Source organism: Corvus brachyrhynchos, unplaced genomic scaffold (assembly GCF_000691975.1).
Source record: "Corvus brachyrhynchos isolate BGI_N302 unplaced genomic scaffold, ASM69197v1 scaffold514, whole genome shotgun sequence".
NCBI classification, from domain to species: Eukaryota; Metazoa; Chordata; class Aves; order Passeriformes; family Corvidae; genus Corvus; species Corvus brachyrhynchos.
Window position 1 is genome coordinate 2,030,779 of NW_008238319.1, and position 20,379 is coordinate 2,051,157.

The following is a 20,379-nucleotide window of genomic DNA, read 5'->3' on the forward strand; positions in this document are numbered from 1 at the left end:
ACTCTTTCCAAGCTGGATACAAACCTTCCCCCATGTTTTGTTGTTGAGTACATGAAGGAAGAGCAAAGCAGATGAACCACACACAGCCACAGGAGCTCAGCTGCTCCCACAGTGACTTCATTGGGAATGCTGGTGGAATTCAGTGATGGCAAAATGAGCCCTCCAGACATGGATGGGGTTGGTCCCTCGCTGCCCCGTTAGCAGACAGCTCCTCTGAGCAGAATACACAAAATTTGAGAGAGGAGAGAGGACAGGAGAGTTTCTAATACCTGCCAGCGGGGAATTAAATGTGGGAAGAGCGCTGGGAGCCAGCCTTCCACAGAACACTCACACCCAGGGAGGCTCGGGATAAACAAGCAGATGAAACGGCTGCTTGGGAAAAGGGTTTCCACAAACTGCCCTGGATGGAAAGGATCAATTTTAACAAGGCTGTTTATAGGGGAGGCTGCAGGGATGGTTTGCAATGGTTTGGGGCATTATCACCCCTTGTCACTCACTGAGCTTTTTCAACCAAGCCGATTTAGCCTCAATTTTTTCTATATTCTGCCTTCAGTTTTCATCAAGCCAATCTTGTTAATTTTTCTGTGGGTACAGAGAAGAAGAAAATATTTTTTAAAGGTTATTTTTGATAATAAAACCAAATGATGCATTCTGAAAGATCTTCTGAAAGATACAAATTTGGTATTACTCAAACCAAATGCAAAAAGCAAAATAAGGCCAAATTTTGAAGAAACCTGGGTTTTAATTGATGACCATATTGGGGTTTGATCCAGTGCAGTTTGACATTGAAAGGGTTTGGTCCAAGTCCTTAAAACACACACTGCTGATAATTTTTTACCTCTCAGCTTATTCAGCATGTTCAAGAACATGAACTAAGCTGTCTTGACTACAAATTAGCTCGATAGAAAAAGCCAGGACTAGATTTTTAGGATATTTTATTGTATAGCCTGCCTAAAGATGGGAGGCACAGATTGTAAAGTTCATATATCATTTTGCAGGATTTATTTATTCTTCCTTGCCAACTCAGCTCCAAAGCCCAGAGGTCAAATCCTACATCCATAGTTTTGACATCCGTAGTTTTGCTACTGACTTCACTGATGGCATCATTTCAGGCATGAAGACCAAGTTCTTGGTTGAGGGTTTTTTTCCCTGTAGTTCTAAAACCCTCCCCAAAAATGTCTATAAAAATTATAATGAGCATTTATAAAAATGGCTCTCCCAACTCAAACCCCAACTGTCTAAAAAATGCATCAAAGGAAGCGAAGGGAAACATATCCAGGCCTGGCTTTGTCAGGTCATGATCAGAGTTTACAGCATGGCTTGGAACCACTGAGTGAACTCTTGCAACAACTTTATATTCTTGAGTGTTTTTAGCTGCTCTTGATAGGGTGAGACATCCGGAGTCATGGATATGAACAGCCCTGCTGGAAGATTATCCTACTGCAGATTAAGGTCTTGCCTTCCCAGCTCACTGCAGCCCACACCAGCCATGGGATAGGATGCCCACACAAGCCTTTTGTTCTGCTCAAATTCTCTTTATGCCCTGCATTACCCTTGGAAGTGACCACTGGACTTTGTGCTGGCCCCACTGTCACCCAGGGTAATTCCCACTCAACATCCCAGAATTTCGGGAGTGAATTTCCAGACACAGCCACGGACAGATGAGAATAATAAATGTAAAGCTGATTTTTCTCACACCTGCAAATACTTGCTTGGGTAAGTCCAGAAGAACAATGCCAAGTCAACTTCCAGATATCCAAGGGGAATTTGTTAATGTGGAGGCCAAGACCTCTACCTTTCTGAACATGCATTTGATTAATTTATATTAATAAATGTAATTAATGACTACAAAATGATCACTTTAGTAAAGGCAAGGTATTATAAATTTACTTAAATCCTTGGTATTTTTAATAAAATCCCTCATTACAGGGAGCTTATGCACACACATACCATCACATGCATATTTATATGTTTTTATGGACATTATAAATATATATTTGTTTGCCTGTAAAAGCATATTCAGACTGTTATTAATGTAGGACCACACATAAACACAGGGTAAAGCTCCAATTCCAATGTTTTTCCCTGCATTTTGCTGATAAACAGGGCTGGATCCATCTGTATCTGCTTGAACTCAACCACAGCAAAACCAATTGATGAAGTGCAACACCACAGGGTAAAATAAAAACAAAATGACCTAATCCTTTTGCCAATAACTTCAAAAGATTGGATATTTGTGGCAACATCCTGATCCATGCTGGGCCATCCTGATCCATTTGCCACTGACCAATGAAACCCAGATTTTGGAGTGAGGAGCTGATCCTGCAAGTGATTTGTGTGATCTACAGGAAAATCCTCCTCAGCAGATTAAAAAAAATGAGTGGACCTGGCTACAACTCAGATTCTGCTTAGTCTGCTCTGACAGCATAATCAAAGCTGTGCTGGAAAGCATGGAATAATATACAAATATATATATATATTTTCTCAAATGACTCTAAAAACCCACAGGAAATTTTTTTTTTTACTTAAATGGGAAGGAGAAAATCTATATCTCGGAGAGTGAAAAACAAATTAAAGGTTCTTGAAGGGTGTTTCTTAACATTTACCAGTGTTTTTCCCCATGGAAAAGATGAAAAATTAGCTTGAACCCTAGAGCTTTTGGTCTTTTGTAATATTTTCCTTTTTTTTCTCCCCCTCCACAATGAATATAGATTTTTTTTTTTTTAATCGTATATGCAGCACTGTCACATATTTAGATTTGAAAGCTTTCTCATTGTTATATGAGACAGTTTTAAATTAAAAATGCATTTGGGACTTACCTGTGCAAGGAGGGTGGAGGAGCACACAGGCATCAGCAAACACATGAATTGGAGTTATTTTTGGAGTGTGGTTTTGGGGTCTATAACAAAATAATCCTGACATCAAGAGAAATATTTTGCTGTCAGGCTTCCCATGCTAAGATAAAGATCTTTGCTGTCTGCTCCGATTTGGCTCCATCCAGGAAAACATCAGCTGTCATTAAGGAGAGTTTTGCCTTCTCCCATCTGGGTCTCATCACATGCCCTGGAAGAGGAAATAAAGCTCCAGCAGCTCTCTGGGCAGGGGGAGAGCCATATTTTTATTTATCTGTATCAGCAAAATCACTTCTGGAGTGTAATCTTAAGTTTAAAACTGTGAACAGGGGTTCAAAAATCTGGGTTGATTTCTTTTTGGCCTAAATTCACCTCTAAAACACTCAGTTCTCTGCTGGCAAAACAGGGATGGTGTTGTTTCCTCCCTCTCCCACCCTTTCCCTTCACTCCTTGTTCAAATGTAAAAATCCTGAGGAAGAACCTCCTCAATCTTTATGTTGATGAAACCTCACTCATTTAAACTCTCATTTAAAGGCTAGAAATACAAGGCAAATAATATTAATAAGATAGATTAATTAATCACTTGATTAAAAAATATAGACTGATTAAAACAATTTAAATTTTCAAGCTGTAATTGCTAAATTAGCTAAAAATAACAAAATTATTACTGAAATATTCACTATTTGCTTTTTCACACACCAGTTTTGAATCCACATTTTTGATGAGAATTCCTCTTAGAGGTTTCCTTCACAGGGATATTTGTGGAAAATGAAGACCAAAAAAGTCTGCCCCATCCCTGGAAGTGTCCAAGGCCAGGTTGGACATTGGGGCTTGGAGTACGCCAGGACAGTGGAAGGTGTCCCTGCCCATGGCAGGGGTGGAATGAGATGGTTTTTAAGGCCTCTTCCAACCCAAATCAGCATTCTGAGATTGATGCCAGGACTTGGCACAGCTCACCTTGGTCTCCAGGAGCACACCCCTGCGGTTGGAATGACAGAGGGGACACAAAGTACTTTAGGAATATTTGGCAGTGGTGAAAGAGATGCAAGATGAGACCTGGATGGAAATAAAGCAGAGCTGCTCCACTTTTTCATGCATTATTAAAATTGAGATTTTAAAAATTCAAACTTTATTTTTACCTTTAAAAAATGCAACAGATGTGTGTGAAGACAAAGCTGGTGCCTGCTCTGCCTCGTGGAAGTCGTTTTATGGTTGTGTGCAGCAGATTCCAGAGGAGAGCACAGCGGAGCGGCTGCGAGTATCTGTCATGTGTTAATTGGGGCAATCGGTACAGAGCCAAGCTTTATATCCTTGCTCCATTTTAGGAGGTTTTTACACTTACGGAATGCATTAAAACCCAGGAAATGTTGTGGGCATTGTCCCTTGAATCCTGCACACTGAAATCTCACTCGTGGGGCCTCCAGGGAGAGATGATTTAGTTTTGCTATTTGGCCATAGGAGGACAAGGAGCAAAACAAGGGATAAAACCGCAAATCAGAGCTGGTGCAAACCACAAGACACTCAGCAATACACCTTAATTTGACTGCAAAAGGCAATTTATAAGAGAGCTCCCTTGAACATCTCTGGTTCCTCTAATCAAATCCAATTGTGGATTGGTAAATTCTGTATGTGGAACATCAGAAACCTGGCGTGTCCAAGGCCAGCTTGGATGGGGCTTGGAGAGACCTGGTCTAGTGGAAGGTTCCCTGCCCATGACAGGTGAGTTTTAAGGTCCCTCCTGATCCAAACCAGTCTGGAATTCCATTTTTCCATGATTATGTGTATTCCTAAGCTGCTGTGATGAATCCTGGAGCCCTCACTCCCACAAAATCCCACTTTAAATCCAGCCCGTGTTTTGCCTCAGGACTGCAGGTCAGATCCCAAGGAAAATGTGATCTTGGTGAAATGCCTTGGATAAACAGAGGGATTGTCCTGGGAGCACCAACAGCAGAGAATGAAATGCTGCAATTTTCAAGTTGTGGTTACAGCAAAAAAAAAACATCCACTTTGTTCTCCTCCTAGGAAACATCCAACCAGCTCCAAAGAGTTCCTGCATGTCTACAGGGAGTGTAGAAAGCCTCCCTCTTCTGCCCAAGCCCTTTCCCGTGTGGAAAAGGGCAGAGAAGAGCTGCCACCACCACCCCACTGCCCCCACAGAACCTCTGGGTACCTCCCAAAATCACAGCCAAGGTGTCCCACAGCAGCTGGAGTGGTTTCTTCTCTGCTTTCTCACCACCAGGTATCCAAAAAGATCATGTAATTCCCAGATGGAGACTGTTTGGATTTTGCAAGGAAGCTGGAGATGATGGTGGAGGCAGGACCTTGTCCCCAGTACCACCACCCCACTGCCCCCACAGCACCTCTGGGTACCTCCCAAAATCACAGCCAAGGTGTCCCACAGCAGCTGGAGTGGTTTCTTCTCTGCTTTCTCACCACCAGGTATCCAAAAAGATCATGTAATTCCCAGATGGAGACTGTTTGGATTTTGCAAGGAAGCTGGAGATGATGGTGGAGGCAGGACCTTGTCCCCAGCTGCTGCAGGATGCACTGAAGACAGCAGAGAGGAACCTGCTGGGTCTTCATGGCTGGAAAAGGCAAGAAGCAGCAGCCACAAGATTGGTGGTGGCACAAACCACCAGGAAGGAAAGAAGTGACCACAGTGAGTCATCACTGTGTAATTCCAGGATAAACTGAGTTAATAAAGCTGTGGCCTAAATAAACCCCATCCTTTGCTCCCTCCCTTCTTCTCAAGACAGTGTGAATCATGCAACATTTTCACCTCCGGGCAGGGAATCCTGGAGCTTTTTCCCAGAAAATAAAATTCCCACTACAGCATTTCTGTGTATCTGCAAGCTGAGTCCTGAAAGACCTGCAGGTGAAATGGTCTGAGCAAGCAGAGAAGACAGAAACAAACAAAATCAACACATGATCAAAAATTGTTTGTCACGTGGTTACTTAATAATTATATCAAAATTGGGCCAGGCTGTCCAATTAACTCCACCAAAATGGTTCAGACCTGTGACAAGATTTGAATGAGTATAAATTTTAAAATAAGTAGGGTTGAATACACAAATCAGGACTATCTGAATATATCTGAAGTCTCATGAATCTGTGAATAAGTCAGAAATACATTCACACACGAAAAAATACAGTTAAGACTTGGCACGCCACCCTTATTTCAGGAGATTTAAAATGTAACAGCAACAAAGAACATGTTTTCCGCAAGAAAAATGTGAATCAGCAGCTTGATCTGTTCCCTGTTTTCACAAGCAAAGTCCTGTCTATTATAATCTTGTTTTCCTCAGCCATAAACACAGTGTGAAAAAAAAAAAAAGATAAATTTATGTTGAATATGGTTATAGTTATTATTTCCCTTCTGGGGATTTATTAAGCATGTGTTAGGAGTTTAGGTATAAAATGAAATTGTTTTTTCACTACATGGATGTCTTCTGTGACTATCTGTAAAATTTCATTAAGGTGTTAGACTTGATATTGCAGATCAAAGTAATCCCAAGAGATTAAGGAGACCCTGCTAATTGACTAAGGTCATGTACTGCACTTCCCAGTGGCACTTTGGCCTACATTGACAACAGAGGAGCAGCCCCATCTCCAAGGACCATTCTATAAAAATACCATTTTCTTTATCTCTAGTCCAGTTTTCACACCGCTACAATAACAAGGGATTTCATAAATCCAGGTGGACTGATTAGAGTTTTGAGTATGTAACTTTCTGAGTAAAAAATATACATGATACTTTTGAACAATTTTGACATTTTATCTTACCCTTTAAAACTCCCGGGAACGGATTGCACGTTAGGTGTTTAAGAATAAAAAGTGTCAGCACATATAGTGAGTTCCATCATTCAAACTTGGCACTAAAGAGGATATTGAAAGCCTTGCTGCAGACCATTAAAACCAGCTAATTTACAGCCAAAGACATTGTTGCTTGAAGTGCCAATTTGGTCAATAATTAAGGTTTGGAATATATATCCAGCTCTGACAAGAGAAAATTCCTAAAAACCTTTCCCTGTTGATCTAAACATACAATATATTACTCTCAATTGGACAGTGGCTCTTGGTTCCGTGCTGTGATATTATTGAAAATTATGGATTGTCAAGAGGCGTGGTGAGGAGTTATTGCTGCTGTCAGCCAGATTTGTGAACCCAGTGCTGAGATATCTGCTCCCCCCTGGATCCTACACCTGGAAAAGTGAATGCTGGAAAAGTTGGAGGGAATTTGCAAAAGAACTTTGGAAAATATGGCACTTTCCTGTCCTCATTGTGGGAGAAGTAAGAAACTCAAAGCCAATTGACCAGAAGTTTAGGGATAAAATTTACAGGGAAATAAACAGGAGAACCGGGATCATACAGCCCGTTAATTTAGCAGAGGATGAATAAGGAGCACTGACAACAGCAAGCTGAGTGAGAACGATACAAATTAGAACTCATCTGCCATTATTTAACTGATAAAGTTATACACCAAGAGATTTTGCCACTTTTCTTTCACTAAAATTTAAAAAATCAAGTTATTTGGGGATTTTTTTCTAAATATTGTGCTGTTACAAAAAGCTTGGGGTTTCTTTTTTAGGTTTCATCCACTGATGATTTTTCCTCAAGTTTATTCAAGTTCTTCCTGAAGGGAAGACTCAAACTTGAGGCAAAGTCATAAGCAATGGGTTTACTGGGTACATTTCAGCGACATTAATGGATGTAACAACCACCCTTCCATTCACCAGATGAAATCCCCATCTAAGCAGAAGGATAGTAGGAGGCTTATGACATCCATAAAATGGGTGTCGTTTGCATGGAGATGAATTTCAGCCCTTAGAAGCCAACAGAATCACATTTTCCATTATGTTCAGCCAGCAGAACGGATTTCATTAATCAGCCTCTCATCAAGGGCTCAGTCCTACCACATTACTCACACTAAGTAATACCTAAGATGCAAATAGGTCCACTAAAGCAAAGGAGGCATCTGGAGAAGTTGTGTCGTTCTCTGAGTAAAGGTGCTTTAATGGACTTTGAGAAATCTCTCTTTCCACAAGTGAAATCCTTGTACCCTTCCAGCTCTTCAGAAAGGTCCTGACTAAATAAGTCATTCAACAGAAGTGTTTAATCCCTCAAACTCCAGAGAACTATGACAAAAGTTAAGCTGTTGAAAGAGGTGCCTGAAGAAAAGAGGTAAAATGTAGCATTTACTGCTTTTTCAGCTCAAATGGAGAGCTCAGAATTCCTTTGCATTCAGTAATTGACGTTGAACTCTTTAATCTGCCATTTTGAGCAAGATACAGGAGGCCTTAAGTCCTGGGAGTATGGAAAGACTTGGTATGGATGAGCCTTTATCACCCTTGATTCACTGGAATTCAGGGTGCTGCCAGTATTTTTAATGTTCCCTATATCCATTTAATGATCCTATTTGATGGGATGGCTGAGCTTATCCATAAGGGATACCTGCCTTTACACTGAGTAAAATGTTTCTTTTCTATCTTATTAATGTTTTCCTGAATTGGTCGGCTGTTGTATTTTCCTTGCTTTACATCCCAAGCAGAACTATGAAATTTGAAGCGTCAAAAGGACTAAAAAAAAAGCAGGAGAAATCCCAACTTTTATATTTGCATGGTGTTGCCATTTGGAAAATCCAATGAAGGTTTTTGATCTTCCTTTTGCCAAATGCAAACGAAAACTAAAAATATTTATTATTCCCAACAAATTGAGCACTTGTGTATTATTCCCTGTGAAATGCCTAATAGATGTTAGGTGATTTTTGTGCCCTTTTTTGTATCTGTAGTTTGTTTGTTGTTTCCTATCATGACCAGTGAAAGACTCTTTGGGTTAAAATGTGGGAAAAGAATGATATATTTGTTAATTGTTGCCGTTCTTGCTATGATCTTTGGCAACACCTGCTGGTGGTACTCTGCAGTGCTGGAGCCACTCTACATATATGCCTTCAACATACAGAAAGACCTTCAAGGGGCCACACAATCCCTGTCCACCTGCACAGAGCATGGACACACTCAGTGGGCTTAAAAATATCAGCCCAAGTTCATGAAAACACTTACACAGGCTTTGCAGGCTCAAATACTCTCTCATATTAAAATGTGCCTGGTTTTGTTTGCCAATCCAGCTGCTGTGATTTATAAAAGTTGTGATTTTATGGCAACTTAATCCAAAGAGAATTTTGTCCAGAACATCTCCCGTCCGCTCTCTAGTAATGAGATATTTTGAGCAGCAAGATAAATAACGCTTAGGCATCTAATAAAAACTGCTGGGGTTGGTTTTTTTGTCTCAAATCCCCTTTTTTACATAGTACAGCAGCAAAGCCTCGTATTGTAGGTAAAAAGTCCGTAAATTTGCAGTAACTGAAAAATAACAGAAGGCGCAGCAGCATTCTTTATGTTAGTCTATATTGATCGGCTCTAATGAGCACCAGTGGAGCTGTAGCTAATGGTGGTATGTCTGGTGTTAAGGGCAAATGTGGGAGAAGATTATCAACCCAAGGGGTTTAACAGTTGCTGGACTGCCCTCAGCCCTCAGGGCAATGATGCACTTGAGAGGTCACTGTATCAAATGAGGGAAAAGATTCAGCTCGCGCTGCTGGAAGAAATGCAGCAGGAGCTGTGCTTTAGCCCAGACTACCGGCATCAATAAAACAGTTCCTCTCTGCCGGCTGTTTCTTCCCCTCTCCTTTCCCATCACCTACCTAGCACTGCATTGCTAATTAAGAACCCTAACCCAGGGATCTGGGGAGGGATGGCACCAAACTGCTGTGAATTGGGTTGGAATATGCACCTCGACGCCATCTGCGCGAGGGATTCGCGCAGAGAAGGACGAGTTACGGGGCAGAATGGTTTTACACCTGACGCCTGTTTGTTACCTGGGGGGGTCACGCTGCCATTTGATGGGAATTTGCTTGATATTCCATTCAGTGTGCTGCTGCCACCCCCTTCCGAGATCTGAGAGGACCAAGATGAGTGACCACCAGAGCAGAGAAGGCCACCGGGCATCAAGGGGAAGTTAACTGGCAGATCCGAGAGAACGCTCGCAGTAAAATGTTTGTGCAGAAAGGAAGCTACAGGTATTCAAAAAGATAAAAATGAGCAGAGAAATGCCTTGAGGTGGATGGCATGTTGCACATTCCATGCTTTAATAGCCTAATGGAATAATTTTAACTGTGTGAGGCTCTGAAACACACCAAGAAGCTCTGCTGAGAACCAAGCACTGAGATTTCAAATATTTGTCAAAATAAACAGCAACATATATTTTTTTTTAAAAATCAGATATGGAATATTTTACTTAATGTTGTAAATAAGCAAATTAAATATTACCTTAGCTCCATTTTGCCATGGCACCCTGTGGTTACGGCAAATTATTTATTAGGTCTTTAAAAATTCTAAGACATGGATTCCTCTTGTTCCTTAGAGACCAGTGATGGGCCAGATTATTAAAAAAATCTTCACAGCTTTAATTTTTTTTCAGTGTTAACATGGAGCACTTCTTTTTACCAGTCAGAGATTTTCCAACCTGAACAAGAAGGAAGCGAGTCAGGATTTGGTCAAAGAAGACTATTTCCTACAACTGTCAGCAAAAATGAGAAGGTTTTAGACTGTTATCGGGCTGTTGACATGAAAATATCTGAAATAAGTGGAGCAGGCACTAAAGCTGGCATGCACACTCAGTGGGAGCAACGGGGCTGGAGACGAGGAGAAACATTTTCCGCAAAGAAGCCGGAGTTGACACATCCGACGCTCGCTGCCTGATGGGCTCCAGCTCAGGGGTTTGATGTCTGCAGCTCCCACCACCGTCCATTAGACAGGCGCCCACACCAGGGATGCTGCAGCCACAAGTGACACTAATGTGCTCCACTGCTGACACTGGGGAACCCACAGGAAAATGTGTTCATCCCCTGGCTGCTGCACGGTTAAAAAGGGAACCAGTCTGGCAAAACGGACTGAGGGAGTTTGCATCCCCAACGCTTCATCTGTCCCCATTCTTGTGCCTTGTGAATGCAGAAATTTCTGAGTATCCTAAGAAAAAAATAACCCGCATTATTTTTAAAGCGTGTCCTGGAAAGTATTTGTGCATTTCCTGCTGTAGCTTAAATTCCAATTGGTTTAGGCAAGGCCAAGCTGCTTCTTCACAACATGAGCCGGTGAGCAGACTGTGGCAAATTCATGGCATTTCTCTTCTCCAATTTGAGATCATAGGTAGCTTGCATTATTTAATTGACACAATCATTGAGATTTCTTCCAGTCGTAAATACTCAGTTGCCATGGGATGTGAAGTATGAGCAGAAGACAACCATTTTCATTCATGAACTTTTCTAGTACTCTAAAACTCTTCTGTACTCTTTGTTATTTCAGTTTTGGACATTCTTGAGCTTAAGAAGGTCATAGATTAACTTTCAGATGCCTTTACTTTTCTAATGACAGAGGTAACAATCAAATTCCTAACTCATGAGCGGCTATTTCCATAGTACAGAAGGATACATATAAAAATATATGTATATGAAAAAATATATTTTCGAAAGAGCTCTATGCACCTTATTGAAAGAATCTGGTGAAATGATTATGAGAAAGGATAATGTGACTAACAGAACAAGAGCTGTTCGGTGATGACTTTTTTCTTAAGGAGACTTTATGTTTTTTTAATGCGTCATTTAATTTATTTCGTACCTGTTGTTCCACGTGCTGCAGATTTGGACAGATGAACGTCTTGGATTTAAAAGAGTGTGGTGGAAATGCACATCACAGCACTGGCAGGACAGTGGGTCCATATTTGGGACCTTGTCATATTTACCCAGCTCATGAATCTTCACTCCAAAATTCCCCAACCAAAGTCCCTCAGAGTTTAATGATGTAGGAATCCAGCTAAGGAACCTATCTGGGATTTTTTAATAGTTGGTATTGACCAGTCATTTTGAACTGTTTGTTTTGAAAAGGACATGCTATTTATCTTTTCTTTCAATTTAAATATCAAAAAGAAAAGATCTTGCTCTAGCCCCAAACGATAATCCATACAATGAATAACCACTCGGTGCCATAACAAATTTCCTCACTTAAATGAAGAAATATTTTCAGCTCTTGAGATTAAGTAGCCACAAAATCTAACCCTGGACCCATCAGTCTCAAAAAATCCCACCAAGTCATTATAACTTCAGTAGTAAATAAAATTTTGCCTGAGTATTTTTTCCCGTATGTATTTCTTGAAAGAAGTGCAGCTGTTTCAGGGGTTCATAAGAAATGCACCACATTTTCTTTGCACTGGAGGTTTTCACTGAAGTATCCTGGCCTTCACCCCTTAAACACCACTAAATCCCGTAAGAGATCCCAAGATGATGCTGTTTAGCACAGAAATATTATTTTCAATAGAGCAGCAAGCAGGAGCACTTGGAAATGGATGAGCATGAGCACCTGGAAATGCAGGAGTTCTGCCAGGTTGGGAAAGGAACCCAAAACTTGAACCTTGTGAATTTTACAGGAAAAAAAGAGAAGGAAAAAAAGAGAGGAAAAGAGTTCCAAACCCCAAAATTGTGCTAATGCAAAGGCACTCCAAAAATTAGACTGTATTATCATGAAGTCTTTTTATAGCTAGGAACCACATAGAAATCTTCAGGAAAATGCCCCTTTCTTACTTACTCATCGACCTTCTCTTGGATAACATTGGCTCTGGTCCTTGAATCCTGGCATCTTCTGGGGGAATCCAGCTGCAAGGATCTTCCCTTTCCTCATGGAAATTCATCCACATTCCAGCTCACCCTTGGAGGAAGGAGGTTTCCTGGTCCTGACCATCCTGTTGGATCTTGCTGGTGATTTAAAACAGGTAAAGTGCCAATTAAACTGTACAAACTCAAACCAGCACAACTGGCCACGGCTTAGCAGCCAAGATGTTTTATCACCTACCTCCAGAGGATCTTGGCTGAACTTCCAGCCTGTTCACAAAACTATCTGTGACATCTTTGGATGATGGAAATCTTTGAACCTTAAGAAGATCTGACAAGTCATTTGAAGAGTATTTAATAACAACATTCTTTGGTTGCTATTTGAGTGAAACAACCAAAAAATGCCAAATTTCTCAGTGGAACATGACACAACCAACCTTTTTCCACTCCATGGCTTTATGCGGTTTGATTCTCTTTCATTTTAATTCTTCGCATTTCTGTGATTCAAACCCAAATAAAAAGAATCTTCATCCTGTGGTATTCTCTAAGTTCCCAATTCTATATTGATAGGAATTCAGCAAGGTGATGGTTTCAGGCCAGGTCTGCAGTGGGTCTCAACCCAACTTCACTAAATTATTTGAGGTAAATCTTAGTCTTGTCTAAGCAATGGTCCTTCATTTTTTGAGATACATATAATCCCACAGTAGAAGGCATGGAATCTGGCCTTCACGTGCATTACGTGAGCAGACTGTTTGGCAGAGGATGGGATAATCCTGTTTTAAGGGACTTTGTCCATTCTCATTGGCCTCATAGCCAAAAGGACAACGTTTGTGCCTCTGTTAAAGCTCAGCGTGAAGACCTCTGGTAACATCTGTTAACTGAAATTATTACCACTGGTTCCCTCCGTTAGGTTTGACCAACAACTTTCAGTCTTCAAGATTTTTTCTTAAATTTTTTCTTCCAAACTGTTTCATCTGGGTTTTTTTGTTCGGTTGGTTTTGATGGGGGGTTGGTTGGTTTGGGGTTTTTTTTTTTTGGTGGACCTTCTCTAGAGTGCTTTTCTCTCCATGCACATCAACCTCATTTCTGCTTTTCCCTTCTCCTTTTGTCCTCTGCCATCAGCTTCTCAATGAATATCCCTCCAGTGACAATTTACTGGCATTTCTTGCAGGTTTTTTATCATCCTCAAAGATCTGAAGGCTCCATACTTAAGCCCACTGCCACTTGGTTTGGTCACTGAACTACTGGGTTCAATCATCTTTAATTTACCTTGTTTTTCACTTATTTCAGAGAAAGAGTAGACTCACAAATGTCCTTAAAAAATGTCTCACAGCATTCATGCATGGGCTTGATGCCTCCCCAGAATATATTCCTGGTTCCCATGTGTGGAAATGCTGCCTAAAATTGAAAGGTGATTTTTCATATTTAAAGAATTATCAAGAGTGGTGTCACTAATAGTGCCTTGACACAGAAAACAGCAAAATCTAATTCAATGTGGTAAAAACTTCATTGACTGGAAAACAAATAAATGTATCATTTCCCTCCCTGATCATGTAAAATCATTAGAAATAAAAGGAGAGCAAGGAGAGAAAAATCAAGTGCTGAATCATGAAAAGAGTCAGCAGATCAAGGTCTTTCCTCTAAAAAATCTTTAGCAGGGAAAAGAAGAAACAGTGGATATTATTTCCAATTATTTCTCAAATTGGAACAGAGAAAGGAAAATAAAAAATACACACACACCAAAAAAAAAAAAAATCCCTGACTTGGTGCTACTGGAGTTTGTAGCTGGAAGGAAAGTCCTTGCTTATATTGAAGTAAAGTTCTGAAAATAAGCAAAGAACAGATTTATTGATTTTTGGTGAAGTCTGGGTGTAAAAAAGAGAAAGAATAAAGAAGTGCTCTTTGCCCGCTATGTCCAAATGACATCCCCAGTGGCCTTCTTAATGGTGGGGGAGGGGAGGGGGCAGGTGCCTACCCCGGCACACGGCCACAACTGCCCTTAGGCAAGGGCTAATGGTATTGGCTGAGCCTGCTCTAAGCCTCTCTTTTCTAATAGCCAACTTTCTCTGTGCGAGAAGACAGACAGATATTGATTGGTCCAAATGCCCTTGAGTTGACAACATCTGAAATGAAAATCCACAAGGCTAGCACAAACTTTCTGCAAGTTCAATTCCTTGGAATCTGATTAGGAGGCTGGCCGGCACAAGCGTTTTCATGGAGAAGGTCTCCCTTTGTCCCTGCCGCCATACGCGTAATTAGCGGCGCGGGCGCGGCTCTGGTGGATCCGCGGCACAAATGGCAATTTTGGGAGGCAGGTTAAGGATAACAAGGGTTTGATTAAGGAAACAAAGCGAGCCGAGACCGTCATGAAGTTTAACAACGAAGTCGCAGAGACACAGGTGCCATTTCCCAGCTCTGAGTGTTAATTAGGTACAAATTAATAAAATGCTCATTCTCTTTTCATCTGCTGCTAGAAGGGGTGCTCTCCGAAGTTGTAGATAAAGTGATAGAATTTAAAGAGTCCACCTTTCAGGGAAGTTACTTCATCCAGACTAAAGTTCTAACTCCAGCAAGTCCAGGTTTATTTTCTAATGACTTTGTTTTCCAGAATTAAAATACTGGAGTTACCGTTTGCAAATGTTAAGGACGAGGAATGCAGAAGGCTGGAGGAGTTTATTTGTACCTTATTAAGCATTCTTTTTTTATTCTACAAATTCCTCCTAAATCAATGAATTGACTACTGTATAAAGCTTAAATAAAGCATTATTAAAGTGGACGCAGTGTTCCTGTCCTACTGGGTTATTTAGAAGCATAAAAGATACACTCATAAGAATCAGGATCATGCCAGGTAAAGTACAGCTGGAATACACATTAAATTTATTCAGTCATTGATTTGTAATGTTGATCCTCCATGGCTTCATGTTTCTTTTCTCATTAATCTTAGTTAACCCTCTCAAAACAATGCCAACGTTGGCGTTTGATGTATTGAAGATCCAACCTGCAGAGGATGCTGCTTTCTGGACTGTGATCCCTGCCATCAGTGGGGATAAAGCCACAGAACGAGAGAATCTTCTTTGCTTGATTTTGTGTTAAATATGAAAAAGAGAAGGTTTTTTCTCAGAGGAAGAAGCAAACAAAGAAAGAAGATGCACAGTTCCAACCCCACAGTTGGACTGAGGTGATCTTTAAATCTTTTCCAGCCCAAACCGCTGTAAGATTCTGTGCTGACCTAAGACAGGGAATGTGAATGTTTTGGCTGCAGAGAATTGATAGATCTGCTGGAGGTCTCCTGTGGGGCAAGGAACAAACTGCTGTGGTGTTTTGACTAACAAACACTCAGCTCCAGCAGAAAGTCACTGCACAGGAAGGCAAAGCACTGCTAACAATCCTATTTTAGAAATTAAGATCTCTGCCTATAAAATCAACAACTATTTTAATTGTAGACTCTATTTACTAAGGCATTTCCATCTGCTCCCTGCCCTTCCCTCCCTACCCAGCTGATAAAGGTGTTTTTGTAGAGAAGCTGGCTGAAGAGAAGGGGCAGGAGAGGTCATTTTTGGAGAAGCCAGCAGCAAATACACAAAAGCGTGCAGAGACTCAGGAGCCTGGGGCATTTGCCATCCTGCTGGAGGTGATGCTTGTCAATAAAGCCCTGTCCATTCCTCTGTGGGATGAACTGGGCTTAATCCATCATTCCTCTGGACTTCTGGCCATGCAGAAGCTGCACTCTGGTGGTTACCCGCCACTTCTGAAAGTTTTCTCCAATCTCCTTCTGGCAAACATGGATAACAACATATTTTTTATTTTATGTCATGACAGAGGTGTCAAATAGCAGCTGTTTAGACTAAATGACCGACTTGTATCCCATCTCTTGCTGCAAAACCATAACTGGATCGTAGTTCTTCCAGAGGATGCCAGTGGTTTTCTTACGGGACAACTCCATGGACTTGGACTTTAGCATCCAGCGTGCTTTAAAATCCATCTATATTTTAATTATCTGGTCCATACTTCCCCATCTGACTTTTTACCAAGCTGAGAATCCCAATGATGCATTATCAATACAGGCCAAAATAAACAAATAAATAAATAAATAAATAAATCCCAAGCTACAATTTTCCCTGTAATTATTTATGGCCTGTAGGAGATCGAGATTGGGATGAAGAATGGCCACCCCCTTTCATATCCATAGAAGTTACATCCAGCATCAAGGGGGAAATGATTTAGCTGAAGACACACTCTGGAGCAAACATTAGCAGCAAATGTGAATCTTGTTTGTGGTAAATCCATCCCTTGAAACTATTTCTTCCTTCAGCACCAAACAGTCTTTCTAATCTTTTGTCTTTTCAAATAGCTGTGATAATATTAAAACCATGCTTCACGGCAAACAGCATTTCTGGGATTTTCCTAAGAGATGTGGCTTTGGATAAGAAAGTGCAATTGAGTTAAAGCAGTAGGAGAGCCCAGAGTCAGTGGGGTTTGTTGTGATCTGCTGACCACTTCCCAGTAGGCATCCCTGCAGTTGCTGAGAATTACTAAACACCATTTCAAGGAATATAGGTAATTCAGTCAACCAAAAAACCAAACAAAATAAGCCCAGCATAAAATACATTTTAAAAAACCCTACTGGCATGTGAAAAGCAGGAATCTGTCGGGCTTGCTTTGAATCATTCCTGGTGTACTTAGCTAAGGAAATTCAGACGGACGAAATTTCTCGGTGTGCACAAAGATTGGAAAATAGATATTTCTGCTGGCACTGAAATGTTTCTGAGATAGAGAAATGACCAAGCTGGATTTTTTTGTCACAATGCTTAGAAAGTATCACACCTTTCAGGCAAACATTTCACTGCAATTAAGGCAGTAAATAAGAATAAAGTATTTGATAGCAATATTCAAAAGAATTACAACTGAAGAACTCCCTTGCTGTCAGATAGAAGTGTGGCAGGATTACCCCACACCAAGCCTTGCTCTCTGTGGCCTGGCCAGGATTTCTGTCATATTTTCCCATAATTTTTCATAGGAATTGAAGCTGATAACAGCCAGAACAAACAGCTGATGAGCTCTCAGTACAGCTGCCCCAATTCTCAGCCTTTTCACTCAGAGCCCCTGATTTATCATAAAAAAAAAATCCGTAAAAAACCCTCAGCTGGACTTTCACAACCACTGTTGACAAGTAAATATTTATCTATATATTTGTCCCTACAGATGTCACGGAGTTTACTAAAATACCTGTGCATGCAAAGTGGAATGAAGAGATTCTGTCCGTATTTTATCATTATTGCACTTCTAAGACAATACCCTGCTCCCTCTCTAAAGAATGATAGGATGGGCAGGCTGGAGTAGCTGCAGGGGATCCTACGCCTGTTGCCTGCCAAAGCTGCTTACTACTTAACAACTGATCAACTGGCCCCCAAGGCAACAGCTTAACAAGCCCCAGTAGAAGTGGACTCAAGATTTCTTCCTCAGCAAAGAAAATGAAACCATTTACCAGGTATGACCAATATCCAGAAATCAAGGGGAGCAGCAGCAGCAACACTTTATCTCCCCAGCTCTTCAGAAATAGCAAGGTGTTTTTAGGCTGGACTCCTAAAGTTGAGCAGGGTTTAATAATATTCGACTGAGAGAGGGGAATGGGGTCCAGGGTTGCTTTGTAGTTTGGTTGTGCTTTGCACAGTTCCTGCATCCCACACTGCCAGGGAGGAGGGATGCTCGTGGGTGCTCTGGGGCAATGCTGTGCCCAACGTGTTGTGAGAGAGAGACAGAGAGAGCTTCAGGAGTGAACTGCAGCAATTCCTCTGGGGTGAGCTGTGGCAGCTGTTTACCAGCACAAAGCAATTCTGTGCCTCACTTTCGTGGAGGAAATGAGGAATCCTGGACTCGGCTGAAACAACAGGGGGGATTTTAGGAGAGCAGAATTTAATTACCCAAGCTGGAATTTAGCCAGGACACCAGGGCTCACACCTCTGCTCTTGTGAAAAGTGCCAAGAGGTCTTTAATAGTAACAAATGGTCAAGATTTGGGGTTAGGGTTCCACCTGAATGGTGCTGCCCTCAGTAACATTTTGCTCCTTACCAGTGTTATCAAAACTTTATCCAAAAGGATTGCAGTGGGGTTTCCATGAAGAACAGCTTTGCCTATAAAGTTTCTGTTTATCTCAGCATCGTCTAGAAAAAGCCACCTCATAACACGTCTTCAGGTCTGCTGCAGGAAATGAATATTTGCCATGCTCAGGTGGGGTAGACCAGGGAGATTTCCCCTAATACATCCAGATTAGCTGAATCAGCTCCACAACCTCCCAAAAGCCTGACACATTTCCTAAAGCATCCATACTCCAATCTTTCCATCCCTCAAGTCACCAATGATCTCCTTGGGAGAATTTTTTTAAGAACAGTATTTCAAAAGGAAACTTGGAGCTGAAGGGAGGGTTGGCATTTTCCAATTTGTTTCCATGACCTGGGTTTTTTTATAGTCTTAATCCTGCAGCCATCAGGAGAGGTGTGAAGAAAACCTGCAAGGACAAACCTTATTTGAAAATTGGAACGACCTGTTGAAAACTGCCCTTCCTGCACACGGATTTATGAGAGCAGGTTACTGGGTGTATTTAGTGGGGGGTTACTTGGGTGGCTGGCAGGGTGTTCTCCAAATTTCTTCTCTGTTTTCCTTGCTGCCATTTCTTCCCCGGCCATATTGTCCAAATTAAACTTGCAGCTTTTTGAATGTTGTCTTATTCATGCCTCTGAGTGTAGATCATTATCCCCCTTCTCCCTGTATGAATATCCTAAGGAACGTGACAATAATGAGCCTGCAGATTGCTGGAACTGCCCTGTATAATGTTAACCAGGGTCACATTATTTCCTTCTGTTTTCTGCTTGTAACAGGCTCTTTTTACTTAGATTGCAACCAGAACTGTTTTCCTCTTTGTGCCTCTGCGCTGTCCCTCTGTAGAGCTCAAAACCATTTTTGCAATGACCAAATTTCTGTTATTAATGAACAAGGTATCAACTTTGGAAGTCTGTTAAACATCCAGCCATTTGCAGAAGCTTGGGAAAAGTGAAGGTTCAAAAACCATGGCTCACCCAAAAATGTTTGTGATGAAAACTAAAAGGGTGAGAGTCCTCAAGAAGAGGATACTGAATATTGTTGAGGTTTTGGAAAAGCTGTTTGAGACCTTCAGAGGGGTTTATCAGGAAGCTCCAGAACTCTGAGCAACCTGGTCTAGTGGAAGATGTTCCTGCCCATGGAAGAGGTTGGAACAAGGTGATCTCTAAGGCCCCTTCTGACCCAAGCCATGCCATTCCCAGGATCATGTTCAACACATGAAGAAAAGATTGCATCCTGTACATAAAATTATCAAATCACAGAATGGTTTAGCTTGGAAGGGACCTTCAAGACCTTCTAGTCCCACCCCTTGCCTTGGGCAGGGACACCTTGCCCTAGAGCAGCTTGTCAGGTACACAACATATCTCAGTAAAATAACCTGAGTGCAAAAGAAAGGAACAAAACAGAGCAGATTCGCTCAACAAAAAACTAGAAACTTTCACTCGAAATTCCAGGCATGACTGCTCTTGTGCTGCTGCAACAGTATATGAAATGCGAGCTCCAGGTCTGCCAGCACCAAGAGGATTTCAATATCACAAGCCCTAATGATTTCTATTGCCTCATTGTAGCATCCTCTGAAAGAAAACACCGCGCTGGATCAATGCAGTCATTGACTGACTCAGTGTATGGATAAGTGATGCACATTAATACAGCCTGCATTGAACTGGAGTGGTCCTTGGAATTACAACGAAAGGTATAACAATGCAATCTTCCCTTTAACCTGAGCAAGAGCTGCATTGACTTTTCCAGCTCTGTTTTCCAGCAGGCTCTGCC